The 18,324-nt window shown below is 41.8% G+C and overlaps 1 protein-coding gene and 1 non-coding gene across 5 annotated transcripts in view; one reads left to right on the top strand and one right to left on the bottom strand.

Annotated features, from left to right (window-relative positions):
• Window positions 1–18,324, top strand: part of NLGN1 (neuroligin 1) — a 975,736-nt gene that overhangs the window by 209,398 nt on the left and 748,014 nt on the right. The window lies entirely within an intron of this gene.
• LOC136380247 (small nucleolar RNA SNORA42/SNORA80 family) lies at window positions 10,053–10,180 on the bottom strand. The gene has a single exon (XR_010746920.1). It is a non-coding gene; the product is annotated as a small nucleolar RNA SNORA42/SNORA80 family (small nucleolar RNA).

Here is an 18,324-nt window from a genome sequence, read left to right as displayed (position 1 = left end):
CTAACAAAGTAACATAAATGACATGGCTTAAACAGCAGAAAATGTCTGTCTTATAGTTGTGAGGCAGGAAGTCTGAGATGAAGGTGTCATCTGGGTTGGTTACCACTGAGGGCTATTTGGAAGAATCAGTTCTAGGTCTTTCCTCGGCTTCTCTCTGTGGTTTTTCATACGGCACTGTCCTTGTGGGCCTGTCTCTATTCAAATTACCCCTCTTTACGTGGACACTGGTCATATTGGGTTAGGGCCCAGTGTAATGACCTCATTTCAAATAATTATATCTGGCCCTGGCCAGTTGGCTCAGCAGTAGAGCATCGGCCCGGCGTGCAGGAGTCCCGGGTTCGATTCCCGGCCAGGGCACACAGGAGAGGCGCCCATCTGCTTTTCCACCCCTCCCCCTCTCCTTCCTCTCTGTTTCTCTCTTCCCCTCCCGCAGCCAAGGCCCTATTGGAGCAAAGATGGCCCAGGCGCTGGGGATGACTCTGTGGCCTCTGCCTCAGGCACTAGAATGGTTCTGATTGCGGCAGAGCGATGCCCAGATGGGCAGAGCATCGCCCCTCGGTGGGTGTGCCGGGTGGATCCCGGTCGGGTGCATGCGGGAATCTGTCTGACTGCCTCCCCGTTTCCAGCTTCGGACAAAATAAAAAAGATAAAAAAAATAATTATATCTGTAAAGACCCCATTTCTAAATAAGGTTATGTGCTGAGGTGCTCAGGGTTAGGACATAAACATGGACTTGGAGTTGACACAGTTTAGTCACGTTCTGAGGTTCCGTTGGACATGACTTCTCAGGGACAACAAGCACACTTTCACTTTTTCAAACCAAATCCCAGAAAAGATTTCAAAATGGTGCTATCATAATACCCATTTTATAACTTGAAAATTAATTGCTTATTGAGTTTAAATACTTGGTTGCCTGCTGCTAGTTAGGAGTTTCAAATCAAAAGTCAAATTTTATGTGATATTCAGTCTTTCAAACAGATGTAGATTCTCTCTGTTCTCCTGGAGAAGTTTCTTTAATTTGTTTATAAGTATTTTTCTGTCAGGATAGAATACTATGCATTAGTATAAATACTTTTAAATATTCAAGTATTTAACTCTGTGTAGACAAAACAATTTAGATTTTTTTTTATCTTTCCCTCAATTTTAAGTGTTTTATCCAGCTGGTTACTTACGTGCAGACATAGTTTTAGTTAAAATTAAGATTCTACCGATTTAAAACTGTAGTAGCACTAATTCTCATTGCAGTTTCATTTGTCATATTTAAGCAATTAGACAAAATTTTTTTAAAAATAATTTTTAATTGAAGATCAATTTCTTTGTTTACTGTAACCCCATTAATGTGGTATCTATATAATGATAGCATTAGAGCAATTTAATTATAGCCCATTATTTTCATGAAAGCATGCAAAATTCAGCTTTAAACAATGACAAAAAAAATCATAATAACAGAAGCTGGGATTATTGCAACTATAATTATAGTTTTCAAAAGTAGAAAATCTTATTAGTCAACAACAGCCTTGATTTTTTCCTCCTCTTTCAGGTGTGAAGGGAGAAAACTTCATTTTCCCCTTTATCCCTTTTCTTAGAGGCAAGACCTTTGAAGCAGTTATGCCAAAAAGAAATGATACATTGTCTCCTACTCTTAGGAAGATAATACAAAAACTCCTTAGTTCTCTTTTTTTTCTCTTACAAAAGAGTTCCTGTTCTGTTTTCGCAGAAAGCTCCCTGTAAAGCCAGTAGCCACGGCCACCATCACAGCCGCCTGGCCCATGCAGGTTCGCATTTGATTCGGACAGACAGTAATGAAACAATGGAGCCAAGAACTGGTGAACCATTAGCTTTAATCCTATCTTGCACCCGGCAGGCAAGAAATACACACAGTGGGAAAACACTTCCCTTTCCATTCAAGACTCCCAAAGCCACTGACTTATCTGATATTCCTAGAATCAAAGGTTTCTAACCTCAGGAGCCTTATTCACCTCTGTTTCCCATCTCCTTCTTTCTGCACAGACTGCACAAACTGGCTTCTCCTTCAGCACTCCACCATCTTGGCTGCTTCTCTTGGCCTCCTCCATGTGGCCTTTCTCTGCTCTCCTTTCTCTGCTCTCTCCTCTAATGCTAATCTCAGGAACCAAGAGAGAGTAAGCTCCCAGTCTGCCCCATTTTATAGTGTAGAAATCAAAATCTTTAATCTAATATACAAATAAGGAAGTCTCTGATACAAAGTCACTTAGGGTGAGAAAGTCTTAGTCTTAAGACTAAGCCTCAGGGCAGGGGTTGGGAACCTATGGCTTGTGAGCCAGATGTGGCTCTTTTGATGGCTGCGTCTGGCTCGCAGACAAATCTTTAATAATAAAAAAAATAACGTTAACAATATAAAACATTTTCATGTATTACAATCCATTCATTTCCTACCTCTCATGTTCATGGTTGTGGGTGGCTGGAGCCAATCACAGCTGTCCTCCGGGACAACACCAAATTTTTATTGGATAATGCATAATATACATGAGTTGTTGTATGGCTTTCACTGAATTATATTTTAAAATATGTGGCGTTCATGGCTCTCTCAGCCAAAAAGGTTCCCGACCCCTGCCTTAGGGTGTAACAACCCTGCCTGCTTACAGCCTGTCCCCCACACCCAATGTAAACTATAAGCGAGCAAACCTATATATCATATTTACAAACTTATTTGACCAACACTCAGATTCTTCTTGTAGAATCTTCTTTCTAGGTTACTCAAAGTGGAAGTGGAAGAGGGAACACATAGAGCAGGGGTCCCCAAACTTTTCACACTGTCCCTCAGACCGTTGGAGGGCCAGACCATAAAAAAAACAAATCCCTATGCACACTGCACATATCTTATTTTAAAGTAAAAAATCAAAACAGGAACAAATACAATATTTAAAATAAAGAACAAGTAAGTTTAAATCAACAAACTGATCAATATTTCAATGGGAACTATGGGCTTGCTTTTGGCTAATGAGATGGTCAATGTCCAGTTCCATATTTGTCACTGCTAGCCGTAACAAGTGATATGATGCGCTTCTGGAGCCGTGACGCGTGCGTCCCACGTCACCGGAAGCAGTACTGTATGTGAGCGATGCTGTGCTTTGCTGTGTCGCCACATACAGTGCTCCTCTCACTGACTACCAATGAAAGAGGTGACCTTCCGGAAGTGCAGCAGGGGCCGGATAAATGGCCTCAGGGGGCCACATGTGGCCCATGGGCCATAGTTTGGGGACCCCTGACATACACGATAATTGTGCTGAACAGGTATAAGCAGAGGACGAGTGGAACCCTGCTAAATATTAAGAAGCATTTGTAAATAGAGCTGCTCCTGAGAAAGGAGGAGGGAGCCCTGGGTAGAGTTATTAAGAATATACACACCCCATCTGGTTTGGATTCTTAGGCCTTGTAAGAATATATATGTCCTCATGGAAGAGTCTTTGGAAAGAGGAATGCCTAGAGCTAAGCTCAATCTCCACACCAGCTAAGTTCCCAATCACCATCTTCCTCAGCTCACCATCTTTGTAGACAGGGAGCAGGTGGCCTCAGTTTGCAGCTCTAAGCTTTCATCAAGATGTTGGTCAAATAAGTTTTTAAATATGATATATGTTTGCTTGCTGATAGTTTGCATTGAGTGTAGGGGACAGGCTGTAAGCAGGCTGGGTTGTTATACTATAAGGCTTAGTTTTAAGACTAAGCTTTTCCCCACACCCTTGACTGATTGCATGATGTGGGGTGGTGCACTCTCATGAGGAATCCCATTATGCCTCAGATAAGTGACTTTGTATCAGAGACTTCCTTGTTTGTATATTGGATTAAAGGTTTTGATTTCTATACTATAAAGTGGGGCAGACCGGGAGCTTGCTCTCTTGGTTCCTGCTATCACCATTGCAGGGGCCTCCCTGATCCCTTGCCCTTCATGGGAAAAGCAGAAAACCTGCTTTTTTTTTTCTTGTCTTCTCTTGTGGTTTGCCTGTCTTGGTGAGACATCAATAACAGAATGGCCCACCATCCTCCCACTCTGCCAGTTTTTGCCCGAATCCAATGGGAACCTGCATGTGATTGGCCACGATGGTGGCTCCTGGCCATACAAGGGGGAAAGAGAATCAGTGATTTTTAAAAAGTTTGGAAATCATTTATTGAAAGGATTAATCTCATTTCAATGAAAACTGATATTTCTATAAATTTGGGTTCTGAAGACAAAAGTTTTTCTATAATGGCCATTTAAAATATTTTGTATTACAACTCTCTCTGAAAGGCCAGGAATGAGATATTTTATTGTTTGTTTTTATTTTTTAAAGATATTTGGCCACCTATTCAAGTAACAAAGAGCATTTTGAGTTAAAATGTAATAATCATATATCCCTGAAGAGTGTATACTGGTGCCTCAGATTATCATTAAATGAAATCTTTGATAATCACAGTAATGCCTTCCTGTCTTCCTTCCTTCCTTCCTTCCTTCCTTCCTTCCTTCCTTCCTTCCTTCCTTCATTATTATTCTTATTATTGTTATTATTATTATTAGTTATTGGTTTTGCTCTCTTTTGTGTTCTGTGTCCAAAAGACATTGCAATTCCTTATATGGCTGTGCCTTCTCTCTCTCAGCTGGGGCCTCCTGTGGGCAAAGTCCCCATGTCCCACATCATTTAGGCTCTGTTAGGCGGTGTTGGGTAGATAAAATATATTATGCTCACTTTGTTAAAGATGACACTGCCAACGTGGAAGCCTGTCTCCCAGGTGATGATATTAGTTGCCCTTATGCTTGGAATGGGCGTAATTATATTAATGTGTGTTGGGGGTGGGCTGTGGGTAGGCAGGATCCTTTTAGCCTGGGGCTTGGTTTTAAGACTAAAACTTTCCCACCCTTTTTGATTTGGGGTGGACTTTATATCAGAGACTTTCCTATTTTGTATATTGCATGAAAGGTTTTGATTTCTGCACTGTAAAGTGGAGCAGACCAGGAGCTTGCTCTCTCTTGGTTTCTGAGATTAGCATTAGAGCAGAGAGCAGGTTGGAGAGCAGAGTAAGGCCACATGGAGGAGAGGAGAGGCAGCCAAGAAGGTGGAGTGCTGAAACAGAAGCCAGTTAGTGCAAAGTTTGTGTAGAGAGAAGAAGATGGGGAACAAAGGAGAATGAGGCTAGTGAGCTAGAAACCTTTGATTCTAGGTGTTGGGCAGATAAAATGTATTATGCTCACTTTGTTAAAGAGGCCGTTGCCCAGGTGATATTAATGTGTGTTGGGGTGGGCTAAAGGCAGGCAGAATCCTTGTAGCCTGGGGTTTGGTTTTGGGATTAAGCCTTTCCTACCCTTTTTGGTGTAAGGTGGTACAATCCAATCATGCCTCAGAGAAGTGACTTTGTATTAGAGACTACCCTATTTTGTATACTGGATTAAAGGTTGTGAAGCTACACTATAAAATAGGGGTAGAACGGGAACTTGGCGCTTGGTTCCTGAGGTTAGCATGAGAGAGCGGAGAGAGTAGAGCCAGCAGCTAAAGGAGGCCACGTGGAGTAGGCCAGGAAAAGCAGCCAAGGTGGCGGAGTGCTGAGTGAGATGCCAGTCTGTGTAGAGTTTGTATCTGGGATAAGGAAGAAGATGGGGAACTGAGGAGAAGAAGGCTGGTGAGCTAGAAACCTTTGATTCTAGGAAACTCGGATAAGTCAGTGGCTTTGTGAGCACTGAGTGTGACTGGGTTTTGGAGCCCAGTGTGTATTTTTACTTGCCCGCCGGGTGCAAGGTAGGATTAAAGGCTATGGCCCACCAGTTTTTGGCTCCGCTGTTTCTTTACCGACTGTCCGAATCCAATGCGAACCTGCATGGGCCGGGCTGTTTTGATAGTGGCCCTGGCCTTGATTACTGGCTTTACACTAGGAAACTCAGATAAGTCAGTAGCTTTGAGAGCGCTAAATGAGTGGGTTTTGGAGCCCAGTGTGTGTTTACTTGCCTGCCAGGTGCAAGCTAGGATTAAAGATAATGGCCCACCAGTTCATGGCTCTGTTGTTTCATTACCGTCTGTCCGAATCCAGTGAGAACCTGCATGGGCCAGGCTGCTGTGATGGTAACCGGGGATACTGGCTTTACAGGTGGGGTGTATTTTTTGCCCTCGCAGAGCTTACTTTGCACTGATAGCCTGCTATTAACAAGAAATAGGACATTTCTGTTGGCCAAGTCAAGTAAATATAAGCCTGATTTGTATTAAAATCTCAAAACAAAATGAGTGAATGGCTATTTCTATGAAAAAAGGGGGAAAAAAGATAATGATGCTGACATTTGGCACTGTATTTTCTATAATAAAACATTTAATTAAATTTTTTAATGTGTATGGAACACAAAATATGCACATAAGAATAAAACACATCAGGAATAACCGAAAGTATAATTAGATCAGCCTTGTGGCCTGAGACCACCTTAGTTGCTCTGCCAAGAAGCAGTGGTTTAAAACTTTCTATCCATCTGTTAAAAAGTAAAAAGGCAGCTTATGCCGTTCCCACACAGTCTGAAAGCTTAGGAATGCTTTAGTCTCTGATACAAAGCTGCTGAGTTGTTGGGCTATAGGCTGTTTCTTCTAGAGTTAAATTAACAGCTTCTACTTAATCACTGCAGGGATTTACTACACTTTTGTTCCAGGTCTGTTGTGGGCAGGGTTCTGTGTTTGGCCCCAGGGACACAGAGATAAAAATTGCATTAAAGAGCTGCCTTCAAAGCACTGGTTATCTCAGGGTGGGGATGGGTGGGTGTTGGCAGATACAGAATAAGAAATTAACAAGGTAGTAAGTACCCTGAAAAAGGGAAGCAAAGCGGCCTTGAGGGAACACAGAAGGAGAGGTATCCATGATTGATGATTTATTTAGAGATGCTTCATGTCAGAAAGTTGTCCCTGATTGAGCACTCAAGAATGAACATTGTAGTCCCTTGCTAGAGTATACTGTGGGACCATTTTACTGAGTAACTTCAGATGAAAATACTTCTGAGTGCTTATTTAGAATGTTTGTTTGATTGTTTATTTGTGTGTGGGCATATGCATGCGTGTGTATCTGCACGACTCTCCGTTGACTGGGTGGCAGCAGTCTCCTTTTACTGCTCTCACTTGGCCAAGCTGTAGAAACTCGACGTGCCCGCTTCTAAAGAGCTCAAGCTGATCTCTTTGGGGTTAGAAAATGGAGCAACTACACTTAAAACAAAACACAAAGAAACAAATTTGTGAAATAAAAACAAATAGGCTTGATATAGGAGTCTGCACTATGAATAGTCCGTAGCAATTTAATATCTGTAGACTTTGTTGAAAGACAATTATTTCAATTTTGTTTCCTAAATAACTGAGGCTATTGAAGAAGCAACTTTCAAATAAGTGAGGTGTTTAACTAAGTGTGAAGCTATTGAAGCCAAACCTCTCCTTAGGAGGTGAACTCTCAGGGAGATGTTCAAGGCATTGCTTAACCCTGATCCTCAGGATGTTGCAAACATAATCTGGCCACCTCTGAGCACACTCTCTTTATCCTTCTCTGTTTTCTCACCTTAATTTAGAACCTTCAAAATTTCTTGCCTAAACTACTATAATAGCCTCAAAATAAGTCTTGTGTGTGTGTGTGTGTGTGTGTGTGTGTGTGACAGAGATAGAGAGAGACAGAGAGAGGGACATTTAGGGACAGACAGGCAAGAAGGGAGAAAGATAAGAAGCATCAGTTCTTTGTTGCAGCTTCTTAGTCTCCTTAGATTTTCATTGATTGCTTTATCATATGTGCCTTGATGGGGTGAGGGCTACAGCAGAGCAAGTGACCCCTTGCTCAAGCCAGCGACCTTGGGCTCAAGCCAAAGACTTTGGGCTCAGGCCAGCAACCATGGGGTAGTGACTCTGATGCCACGCTCAAGCCAGTGACCCCGCACTCAAGCTAGTGAGCCTTGGGGTTTTGAGCCTGGGTCCTCGCGTTCCAATCCGACGCTCTATCCATTCTGCCACTGCCTGGTCAGACAGTCATAATAGGTATGTTGGTCAAATAAGTTTGTAAATATGATATATATGTTTGCTCGCTTATAGTTTGCATTGGGTGTGGAGGACAGGCTGTAAGCAGGCAGGATCCTTCTAGCCTAATGCTTAGTTTTAAAACTAAGCTATTTCCCACACCCTTGACTGTTGCATGGTGGGGAGGGGGTGCTCTCTCATGAGGAATCCCATTATGCCTCAGATAAGTGGCTTTGTATCAGAGACTTCCTTGTTTGTATATTGGATTAAAGGTTTTGATTTCTATACTATAAGGGAGAGCAGAGAAAGACCACTAGGAGAGGAGAAGCAGCCAGGATGGCAGGATGCTGAAGGAGAAGCCAGTTTGTGCAGAGTTTGTGCAGAGAGAAGGAGACAGGAAACAGAGGTGAATAAGGCTGGTGAGCTGGAAACCTTTGATCCTAGGAAACTCAGATAAGTCAGTGGCTTTGGGAGCCCTGAATGGAAAGGGAAATGTTTTCTCACTGTGTGTATTTCTTGCCCGCTGGGTGCAAGCTAGAATTAAAGCTAGTGGCCTACCAGTTTTTGGCTTTGTTGTTTCATTACCTTCTATCTGAATCAAATTCTAACCTGCATGGGCCAGGCAGCTGTTATGGTGGCTATGGCTACTGGCTTTACATTTGGCGTAGTTTGTGGCAGGATTTGATACAGATCAGTATGGAGCCACCACCAGCTTCGAGCAGTGGAGTAGAAGACTGGCTGCTGTTATGGTTCCCCATGGCTGTCCTTTTGGGGGCTGTAGGCTGGCTGACTATAACAGCCATGCGTGAGGAAACCGAGAGCTCAGTGGAAGAGCTGCCTGGGACCTGCAAACCGAGCAGTGAAAGGAGCTGGAGCAAACATGGGAGGAAAAGATGCCCACCCTGGAGCTGGAGCAAGCACCAGAGGAGGCCGACCAGGTTCGTGAAATTCGCTTGGAAATTGAGCAGCCGCTGAGAAGGAATCACAGGTTCATGAGTTGCAGATTGCCCTAGATGTTGTGAAGAGCCAGCAGTGGCAGGAGGCTGGGGCTGAGGCCCGGTTCGGGGTTGCAAGGCCCGCAGAGCAGAAGGCAGCAGCAGCCGGAGGCTCGAGCCCAGCGATGTTTTCAGTTCCTCTTTGGAGGATGAGAAGAATCAGGCTGGAGTCATGATCTGCAGTCTCCAGAAGGTGAGAGCCCAGCAGCAAGGAGCACCTACTATGCCCCTGGTACGTCTGCAATTTTGGGACATAGGGGTGGGTGCCATCATGCTCTCCGGAGCGGAGATGGAAATGCTGGCTGCCATTGCCATGTGCTCCTCCTTGGGACAGTGTAAGACCTGCCAGGATGGCAGGGATAAGGGGGGAGGCTGAGGCCCCATGTGCTTGGACTGATTCCTGGACTATGACCAGAGTGGGCACTGGCTCCTTTGTTGGATGGATTTAGGATTTTGGACGATGTGAAATACCCTGATGGGGTGGGGGGCTTTGCTGGAGGCCATTCCCCTGCCCTGGGAAGCTTTCTCCATGGCTAGAAAGAAGTCAGAAGATATTTTGCGCTTTTGGCAAAGTGCTCAGGTGAAGTGTATCTTTCTAATTGTTGAAATTGTATGATTTGTCATGTTGTAAATTGTGTAATGTGCCTAATTTCCTTGTGCAGGAATACCTGTGCTTTAGATTGTGAAGCAAGCGAAAGGGGTGGAATGTTGGTCAAATAAGTTTGTAAATATGATATATATGTTTGCTCGCTTACAGTTTGCATTGGGTGTGAGGGACAGGCTGTAAGCAGGCAGGATCCTTATAGCCTAAGGCGGGGACCAGGAACTTATGGCCCTCAAGGCAGATGTGGCTCTTTTGATGGCTGCATCTGGCTCGCAGACAAGTTTTTAGTAAAAAAAAATAACGTTAAAAATATAAAACATTCCCTTGTATTACAATCCATTCATTTCCTATTGCTCATGTTCATAGTTGCGGATGGCTGGAGCCAATCACAGCTGTCTTCCGGGACAACACCAAATTTTATTGGATAATGCGTAACATACATGGGTCTTTGTATGGCTCTCACTGAATTACGTTTTGTTTTTTTTCCACTGTGCGACCCACTTCAGTGCCTGCAGCCTATGGGCAGAGGCCAGGCAATGGTTCAGGGCCATAGTTTGCTCTGGCATGGGGCACTATGAGAGACCCAGGGGGACAGGCCTGTCATAAATCCATGAATTACATTTTAAAATATGTGGCGTTCATAGCTCTCTCAGCTAAAAAGGTTCCCGACCCCTGGCCTAAGGCTTAGTTTTAAAACTAAGTTTTTTCCCACACCCTTGACTGTTGCATAGTGGGGGGTGGTGCACTCTCTTGAGGAATCTTATTATGCCTCAGATAAGTGACTTTGTATCAGAGACTTCCTTGTTTGTATATTGGATTAAAGGTTTTGATTTCTACACTATACAAGAGAGCAGAGAAAGACCATGTGGAGGAGAGGAGAAGCAGCCAAGATGGCAGAGTGCTGAAGGACAAGAGAGTTTGTGCAGAGTTTGTGCTGAGAGAAGGAGATGGGGAACAGAGGTGAATAAGGCTGGTGAGGTACAAACCTTTGATTCTAGGAAACTCGGATAAATCAGTGGCTTTGGGAGCCTTGAATGGAAAGGAAGTGTTTTCCCACTGTGTGTATTTCTTGCCTGCCAGCTGCAAGCTAGGATTAAAGCTAATGGCCCACCAGTTCTTGGCTCTGTTGTTTCATTACCGTCTGTCCGAATCAAATGCAAACCTGATTCACACAGGCGGCTGTGATGGTGGCCGTGGCTCCTGGCTTTACAAGGAATTATTTCTGATCCTGCTCATGCAATTCATTCTATACATGGCAGCCAGTGTGAATCTTACTTTAAAGTCTAAACTTAGATTATATTACTTCTTTTTAATTCTTTCAGGAATTTTCTCCTGTTGCTTTTAGCAGAAACATTGGACTCATGGCACATAAAATCTTATATAATAACTCCTTCCCACTTCTGCAATCTACTGTCATGATATGTTTGCCCTTGCTCTCTACTTTCTAGTCTTGCTGATCTCCTTTTGGTTATTGGAATAACCAGTATTTGTCCTACTTCTGGACCTTGACACTTCCTGTTTCTTCTACCTTAAATGTACAGCATCTACCTCTTTTCCTAAGTCTTATAATCCAAGTCTTGACAAAATGTCACCTTGTCTAAGCAACCTTGGCTGAGCTCTCTATTAAGATCTTCTCACCTCACCCTCTTCCTCCAGTTGTCTTTTCTTTACCTCTCTTTGGCTATTTCCTTCATTATGTTTTAATTTTTATATGAAGTTATTGTTCATTTATGTGTTTACATATTTACTCCCCATCTGCCCCAGAAGGACATTTCTCTTCTGCACTCCTATGTCCCCGGCACTCACATGAGATTTAATAAATATTCATTGAAAACATAAACAACCTCATGAAATAATGTACTTTGTTGGAGAGAGCCTTCACCTTACACCATCTGCATTTATCTGAGTAATATACTACACCTGGAGTCATTCCTCACCAGACAAACCAAGTAGAGGTATATTCCCTTTCTCTCTACTCTGCAATCACTATTTGTTGATGGCTCCCCAAATGAAGAAAATTTCCAAGCCGACATCAGAGTTCTTGACTAAGAAATAACCGTGTTCAGTGGCTCAGTGTCTGACAGCTGTAACCTGGACTCTGTGGCAGGGCCCTCAGGGCTGAGTGGCTGCCAACAGCCTAAGCTTCTGGCTCGCTGCCTGTGCACATTACTTCCAGCCTTATTGCCTCTGTACTGAATTTATATTGTAATACAGGACGCCAACAGTGCATTTGTGTAATAGGAGCATGAAGATGATTTTTCTTCTCCAGACCAAAAGCTTCATTTTTCCTTTCCACCTGCTAATTTAATTTCCTTTTCCTCTTGTACAACCCCAGCTTCCAACCCATGACAAATTCATCTTCTCTCGTAGCCACTTTACTTTCTTTGTGCTTGTCCTGCCATCTGCCTTTGGGATAGACTTCTCGCTCCTGTTTCTGCTAAGGTGTGGCATTCGGGGTTACTGAGGAGGCAGAGCCTGAGTGCTAGGTGGTGGAAGAAGAGGCCTAATTAGATTTGCTTAAGGGGTTTTCTACATACCATGTGCTGGGCTTTCTTACCTTACGATTTGGTCTTTAGTTGGTTCATACCATCATTAACGTGCACATGCATCCAGATGGTTATTTCATTTTTTCTTCTTTTAATCGATATTAGCAACTGCCAGCTTTCCCAGAAAAAGTCAGGAATCACTTTGTAAAATTGGGCCAAACAAAGAATGGTACCTTATTGTATGTGCAGCACCACAGGCAGAGTTTGGGAACATGGTTGGTGCCCAATGAATGGTTGAAAAATGAAATATTTTGAGCATGACAGCTTATGGACAGCTTAGAGTACTGGGACAAATGGAGAGGCCAGTGGCTTTTCTAGTGGATGATGGAGGCTGGACCTGAGTGGTTCAGAGTGGAGATGCATAGTAAGAGCATCATAGACCTAGAACCTCAGTCTAGTTGGAGAGACAAAACTGGCGATGCCACAGACTAGATCCATGTCTCTGAACATGGTGAAGCTGATGGAGAAGAGAGTGTTAGATTCCTGGCACAGCTGGCTTCACGGAAAGGCGATTATTGCTGTCAAACTGATCCCTGGGCTCAGAACATCTCCACACTTGTTTAAATGCGCCATTGTCACTACTTTGAAATTCATAACAATTTCTGAACACGGGATTCTGCATTTCTATTTGGCACTCAGTCCCACAAATTATGCAGCCAGTCCTGCTTCCTGGTTTGCTGGCAGTTTTTCCACGCTGCATACCCATAGATGCTCATATAATTAGAAAAGATAGGAGAATAAAAGCCCTCTGTGCATGTTGAAAAAATCTGTTTAAAACTCTTAACTAAAATAATATAAACATTTGTGTTTATACCCTTACAATTCCCTTTATATCTACAGGGAACAATGGGAAAAGGACATGCTCTAAATTGGGGAAATTAAAGATCTGTTTTTGACTTATGCCTATTATCATGTATTTGTTCATTCTCTCATGAAACACTTATTAAGTGTCTAATATGTCCTGGGGACTATGATAGACACAAGATAAAAACAACTAGATATGGTATTTGCCTATAGGAACAATCAAGCAAGAGATAAAAAGATAGTTATTGTAATAGCTACCACTTATATAAAACCTATCTAGAGTGGCCATTGTTTTAAGGGTTTTATATAGTCATGTGTTGCTTAGTGAGGAGTAAACACTTCAAGAAATGCATTGTTAGGTCATGATGAACAAACAACATGAGATTAAATCAAATACAGAGAAAAAGAATGCAATAGTAAACACAAGATGTATGAGGCTGCTGCCAAGATAACACTGCATACTGTTAAATAGTAGACTTTTTTTATAAGTAGAAGGATTACACTCTAAAATAATGATACACAGTATAGTGTAGTATATAGTAAATATGTTCATTTGTTATCATTATCATGTATTATGTACTATACATAATTGTATATACTATAGTTTGATGTGATTGGCTTCACAGTAAGTTTGTTTACACCAGCATCTCAGCAAACAGGTGAGTAATGCATTGTGATATAACTTTATGACAGTGATATTACTAGGCAATAGGAACTTTTTAGCTCCATTAGAATCTTATAGGACCTCTGTTGACTGTGAGGTCCACTGTTGACTAAAACATCATTATGTGGTGCATGACTGTATTAACTTATTTAATTTACAAAAGCCATATGAAATTGTTATTATTAGTATTCCCACTGTACTGACTAAGAATATGAGGCACAGATAGGCTACATAAATTACATAAGTTTCTATAGCTAGAAAGTGGCAGAGCCAGAATTCAAAGCCAAGCACCTTAATTCCATTGATTCTGCCCTTAGCTACTGAGTGTAAGAAATGTTAGAGGGGCTGTGAAAGACGTAAGTGAAGTATTTGTAGGGTAGGATGCTGCTTGAAGAAGGAACTGGACAGTTCTATCTTGGATGGGAGATAATGACAAACGGTTTTATTGCTATAATCTTGCTTGAAATGTACTGTGAAGAATGAGGATGTGGCCCCTCGCCTGAGGAAGAGGATTTTCTGGGATGCTGTGGGAGGCTTGTCCAGGCAGAGGGCAGCATGTAGACAGAGAGAGCTCTAATAGAAAAGCCTGGATGAAGCAGCTTCCAGATCTCTGTGTCTGAGGAGCTGGGAGGTTTTGATGGCAAGTTGTTAAAAATTTCAAGCAAAAGCTTGGCATGATCAGGAGAGCACTTTAGAATGTTCTTTCTGACAACATAAATGACAGAATCCAAGGGTCAAAGTCCATAGTAGAGACAAGTAAAAGATAATTGCAGTGGTGTGTCGATGACCTTGGACATTTCCAGAGGTGACAGCTGTGTGTAGAAAAGAGGAAACAGAATAAGAAGTGTTCATTGGCATCTCCACAAGACTGAGGTGTTGACCGGTAGTTGCGAAGTCAGAAGAGGGATGCAGCCTAAGATCTCATTGGCCGGAACGGTTCTTCTTGACCCTCACTGGAGTCCTTACTAGCCCTAACCAGCTTGCTCTAGCACGACTTCTTCACTAGGACTGAGGAAGGAGGTATATGATGGAGAGTGGGTTAGAATAAAGAAACGATGATAGAGACAATGGGAAGTGCCAGTGGCAGAGGGGAAAGATAAAAAGAAAAAAAAAAGCCTTCAGAAAACAAACTCAAGGACAAAATGAAACACTGAGCAAATTTTTATCTCCTCTATGCCAAATGTAATGTAAACTCTTGAAAATAATGCCACACTCATATTTATTTTAATGAGTAATCTTTTAAAAATAGAACTGGAATGAGAGATAGGTATCTCAGGACAAGACAGAGACAGATGACAGGGAAGTGAGGCAGTGAGACAGAGGAGAGTCATAACTCTAACCAGTGCTGGGTTCGGGAAAGCTGGACAATGAGGGAAAGACATGCATGGGGGCAAATCACTAACTGTCAACAGAAAAGAAAAACAGAATCATTTAGTTAAATATTAATTGCTAAAAAGAACGAATAGGTACATAATTTATGTAGATTTATACTATTAACACAACAAATAAACAATTTTTCAGAACACTGGTAACTCAGAAAATACATATTTATTGAATTCAACATGTATTTTTGGAGCACTGTGTGGCATGCTTTATGCTAGATATCAGAATACAAATCCAGTCTGTACAAATTAGTAACACACGCTTACATATCACACATACATGTGCTGCACTCAGGTACTTGAAATCTACTGTGAAGGCAAATTATAAGTAACCAATTACATCTATTGCAAGACTAGAGAGGTCACGGGGGTGGGGGAATGAATGTTATAGATCTTCATAAGAATTCAAGAACTCATCAAGTTGGGTGTGAATCAGAAAAGTTTTTTAAAAAGGACAGTATTTTAGATTAGCCTGGAAGAATGAGAAGACTCTCAGAAGTCAGAGGTACCAGGCTTTCATCCAGCAGAAGAAAAGGCATAGCAGTGAGCAAAGTCTGGGGGCAGTGAGCATCCTCATATCACAGAAGACATTGAATTGTAATGAAATATTGGTTGTAGTACAGCATCAGAAGGCCAAGAAGAGTGGTTTTACTATCAACTAGTGTGTATTAATGATTTTTTTGGCAAGGCAATGTGATAACAAGGAGTGTGGTTTTTCAGAGGATGATCTACAACAGGGGTCCCCAAACTTTTTACACAGGGGGCCAGTTCACTGTCCCTCAGACCGTTGGAGGGCCGGACTATATAAAAAACTATGAACAAATCCCTATGCACACTGCACATATCTTATTTTAAAGTAAAAAAACAAAACAGGAACAAATACAATATTTAAAATAAAGAACAAGTAAATTTAAATCAACAAACTGACCAGTATTTCAATGGGAACTATGCTCCTCTCACTGACCACCAATGAAAGAAGTGCTCCTTCTGGAAGTGCAGCGGGGGCCAGGTAAATGGCCTCAGGGGGCCGCATGCGGCCCGCGGGCCCGTACTTTGGGGACCCCTGATCTACAAGGAGCAGGAAGGGTGGATAATTGATTAGATTATAAGAAAGGAAACTATATGAGAAGGGATGGCCCTACAGTTTATATAAAAATGGCTGAAGTATAAATAAAAAGATGATGGATTTGAGAGACATTTCAAAAAAGAATTGGAAATTGATTGCAAATATGGATGTCAACAGTGAGCAGGGAGAAATTGGCAAGGTTGACAGCAGATTGGAGACTATATGTCCCAGAGGAAGGTGATGTTACTAACAAAACCTATTTCCAGGTCTACTCCGGGAATAGATAAGCTTGTGAAATTTTCAACAAAATCTTCTCATTGAATAAATTTACCATTGTTGTATTTATTCTTATCAGTATGAAAGTATGAGAAAAACTATTTATGCTTTTGTAGTGTGTTCAAATCAAATAGTAACCTCATCAACACAAAGAAATACTCTGAAAAAAAAATTCTGCATTCATTTTTTACCAAAGAATTGATAAGAAGATGATACATTATCTACGCTAAGATTTCTCTATTACTGTCATTTCTGAGCTGTGTATAGTGCTAGATTTCCCAAAGAGAAATGAATAAGGTACATAATACTTCACTCAGAAGAAAGGCCACCCACTGCCATAGGCTGTGTGAGTATAATTCTCACAGACAAGCCAAGATTGAGGAATGTATACAAGGGCAATTACACAGACTCGGCCTGTTTTTCCAGCTATTTAACTGTTCACATCAAGTGCTGTGTTTATTTGCAGGGAAGTGGAATGGACCCAGAGAACTCAAAATCAGTGGAGCTGCATGCCTTGCTTTGAGAAATGGAGATGGGACCAGTAAGGTTGCTCTCTGAGATGTGTACACCTAACCCATTAAAACCACATAAACCTCAGAGAAAGCCTGAGGATACAGAATGTAGGACATGAAGTAGAAAATTATCTAAAGCAATGTCAGGAAACTCTGGCAAGATCGGAGCATGACAGAATGCCCAGATTGCTTTTTGATGCTGACCTGCTGGAAGAAGGGAAATAGTCCCAGGAGAAAGAGAGGGGAAAAAAATCACATCATTTTGAGATTTTAGGAAAATTAAAGGTCCCATTTGTCAAGTGATCATACTGATTACATTTCATAATATAATTCAGTTAGGAAAATTACTTATTATTTAAGATTTCTGAAAAATAAAGCAGTGAACAAAGTTACTAGTTCACCTAATTAGTAAACACAGCCAGTTGCCATATTTGCTGCCCAATAACAGATACAGGCCTTAGTGGAGTTGCATACAGCCTTCCAGATCATTAAACCAATGACTTCTTCAGTGCACTAATTATGCTGAAAGAGTTCACAGAGCTTCTAAATGCGTCCTATCCCCAAGGGAGTGTTGAGTCCCAGGGAAGCTCAGCAGAATGAAGAACCAGAGTATGACTGTTCCTGAAACCCAAAGTGCTGGCAGTCCGTCTCATCACTATTCTACAGCAACATGTATTTCTTCCTCTTAATTCACCTTTTATTTGCATGCCCAAGTTGGTAGCCTGCCTCTAACATGACTTCCATATAAACTGCAGTGAAGGTTAACCTTAGTGAAGGTTACATTAAGTCTTGTGTATTCCGTCCTTAAAACAACACCTTGGCATGGAAGTCAACAATACTTATTGAACATCAACAGCAGGAGAGCCAACTGACTATGTTGTCAAGGAGCTCAGTCTAATGAAAAAGTAAGTTAGAGCAGGTACATGCATTTGTAAATGTAAGGGAATGTGGTAATAATGTTCACTAAAAAAACAAAACAAAACAAGGTTTTGGTGGCTTACAAGGAAGGAGGAATTATATTTAATTGTGAATGTGTTTTGGATGAAATTAGAGTGGACAAGCAGAAATTGATGGGATTTAAGGGGACCTAATGTAATCCACCCTTCTGCCATGCAAAAGGGAGGCGTGGAGGTGGGAGAGAAGAGGGCTATGACTGTCCTGTAGCTGGAGTTGGGCTTGGAAGCAGGTGGGAGGTACCAGGAAGGAAAGATTGACTGGGACTTTTGTGGAGGACTTTGAATGACACTGTGAGTATTTGACATTTAATTTGGTAGGCAGAAGGGAGCCACCAGATGTTTGTGCATAAGAGTGACATGATTAAAACGGTTTTACGGATATTAATTTGGTAGTTATCTTTGGTTAGATTGATGTCCCAGGAGGCTGAGACTTGGTTAATAGTCTTTTATTATAATTGTGTCATCAGACAAGTAGTTGGTCAGTAATTTAAAAAAAACCTTATAATATTTAAATTTTCCTGAGGTCCCCCTGGTATCTGTTTAAAATGCTCC

The sequence above is a fragment of the Saccopteryx leptura genome, chromosome 8 (assembly GCF_036850995.1).
Source record: "Saccopteryx leptura isolate mSacLep1 chromosome 8, mSacLep1_pri_phased_curated, whole genome shotgun sequence".
Classification (NCBI taxonomy): Eukaryota; Metazoa; Chordata; class Mammalia; order Chiroptera; family Emballonuridae; genus Saccopteryx; species Saccopteryx leptura.
The sequence above is the reverse complement of the archived record's forward strand: the minus strand, read 5'-3'. Positions and strand labels throughout refer to the sequence as shown.